Source organism: Ricinus communis, chromosome 6 (assembly GCF_019578655.1).
Source record: "Ricinus communis isolate WT05 ecotype wild-type chromosome 6, ASM1957865v1, whole genome shotgun sequence".
Lineage (NCBI taxonomy): Eukaryota > Viridiplantae > Streptophyta > Magnoliopsida > Malpighiales > Euphorbiaceae > Ricinus > Ricinus communis.
In genome coordinates, this window is record NC_063261.1 from 26,701,480 (window position 1) to 26,703,884 (window position 2,405).

Genomic DNA, 2,405 nt, shown 5'->3' on the forward strand with positions numbered 1-2,405 from the left:
AGCGAAGATCCGAACGAGCATATCGCCAGCTTCTTAGAAATATGTGATACTTTTAAGATTAATAGAATAACTGATGATGTCATATGATTGAGGCTGTTTCCTTTTTCCTTGAGGGATAGAGTGAAAAGATGGCTGCAGTCCTTGCCATCGAAAACGATCACTACCTGGACTTCTTTAGCTGAAAAATTTTTGAATAAGTATTTTTCTCCTACTAAGACTGCTCAAATGCGAAATAACATATCTTCTTTTGTGCAGGGTGAAGGAGAATCGATGTACGAAGCCTAGGAGCGCTTCAAGGACTTGTTAAGGTGTTGCCCACATCATGGTCTTCCTCTCTAGATGCAAATGCAGATATTCTATAGTGGCATGAATACAGCCACTAGACAAATGGTAAATGCAGCTGCAGGGGGAGCTATCAATAGCAAAACACCTGAGCAAGCCCAGGATTTGATAGAAGAGATGGCCACCAATACTTATCAGTGGCAAACTCCACGGGCTAGAGGTTCAAAGCCCGTTGTATATCTGGCTGAGGTAGATACTACAGCAGCCTTGGTGTCACGACCCCATCCGTGGGCCCGTGACCGGCACTAGGGAATGGGTAGGCGTAAGGCCACCGAATCCCGTAGTAAGCCTGACACTCACAACTCAAACAAATCTCATCTCAGCTTTTACTATTATTAACGCCATAATTTATAATAACATTGAATTTTACACAATTAAATCGGTCTGCCAGAAGAACTAGGCGAGATCTGAATCTCAGAAAATTTACAACTGATACATCTACTATTACTACTGCGGAGAATCTAAGATTTACCAATTTACATACCAAATCAAATACATCACCCGATGATGAAGGAGTCGGGTTACTGAATAAGAGTCGCGGGAAGACTAACAGTCACGCATCTGAAAAATAAATAAATTGAGATTGTCAGTCTCGAGAGTGAGTTAAAATCAAATAATCTAGAGACTATTGCAGTCTTCACAGAAAATATTAATTATTTGAATCAGTATATTAAACCATGCACGTAAATACAACCCATATTATAATCATTACCATAATAAATAAATAAATACATAAAAAAAAATATTTTTACGTTTACGGGACGAGTGGCTCAATAGAACCCTAACCCCAAATTCTAGTAGCCTTTTGGCTCTCTTAATCCAATAAGACTGGCGCCCAGAGAGCAATGCTCGACCAGGGTCCTTAACTCTAGTCCGGTCACTTAATATTCAAATAAGCCGGCGCCCAGAGAGCGAAACTCGACCAGGGTCCTTTACTCCGGCATCTCACTCAAATTAGCCGAGAGAGCCATGCTCGACTAGGGCAAAACTCATAACAATCTTATTACCGCAATTTACTCAAAATCAGCTCAGAGAGCCATGCTCGACCAGGGCGAACTCATAAAAATCTTATTACCTGTCCATGATCATTACCGGTGCGCACGCGGTACTGATGTAACCCATCATGTGACATGTTCTACGAAAGCCACATTCCCAACTCGCAAGCATCACGTTTAATAAATATCATGGTCTAATGAAATCATTCAACACATTATCAAAATAAAGATTAAAAATTTAGGGCAAAGCAACGTGCAATTCGTGTGGAAAAAAATAATAACGTTTGTATTATTATAACATTACTAATAATAATATTTATATTATTTTCAATAATTAATAATCAAGTGAAATCATTTATATTGCGATACTAACAATCATATTAAGCATCAATTCTAAAATAGCATATTAAAATCAGACTTAGCAATAGTGCAATGATTAGATGACTTTAATTCACAGAATTGGGGGACCTCCTAGCTTTGCTCCAGTGCCTCGGTTGGAGCGAGCCGAATAGACAGATCATCTAATCATAGAAAATAATTTATCAAAATACTGAAACAATCGATCATTAATCCTAGGTCTAGGCTCCTAGGACTGACTGTCTAAGAATCCCGATTCAGGAAAATTCTACCAAAAATCCGGCAGAATCTCCCCTACAACTCGGACATTTGCCCCCCGCAAAACGGGTCCAGGACCTGCCAAAAAAGCACTTCAATTATCCAACAATCCAAACAACTGGAATCGGGTCCCCAAACTTTACTATTTTCCCGATTCCGCTACACAGCACAAAACACGAGGCAGGCAACAGACAGACAATTATTTTTAACTCACAAATATCATTAAATACTCAACATAAACCAGTAGACACAAATTAAATCAAAGAATTTTCAAAATTAACGGGCCAAAGAAAATTACTGAGACGCTAGATTGCTCGGTCGACTCGCCTCCACCCGCCGGAGTCCGATTGACGATCTGAACTCACCATCGGACTTGAAACGACGCGCTGATGAAGATTCCCACTTTCAATTTTCCAATCCGACACCCGATCATCCGGAGAGATTTATGGACGA

General features: G+C 39.9%; 1 non-coding gene across 1 annotated transcript; it reads right to left on the reverse strand.

Annotated features, from left to right (window-relative positions):
* Positions 1-223: 223 nt before the first annotated feature.
* LOC112536898 lies at positions 224-329 on the reverse strand. Its single transcript, XR_003080814.1, has one exon. It is a non-coding gene; the product is annotated as a small nucleolar RNA R71 (small nucleolar RNA).
* Positions 330-2,405: the final 2,076 nt, after the last annotated feature.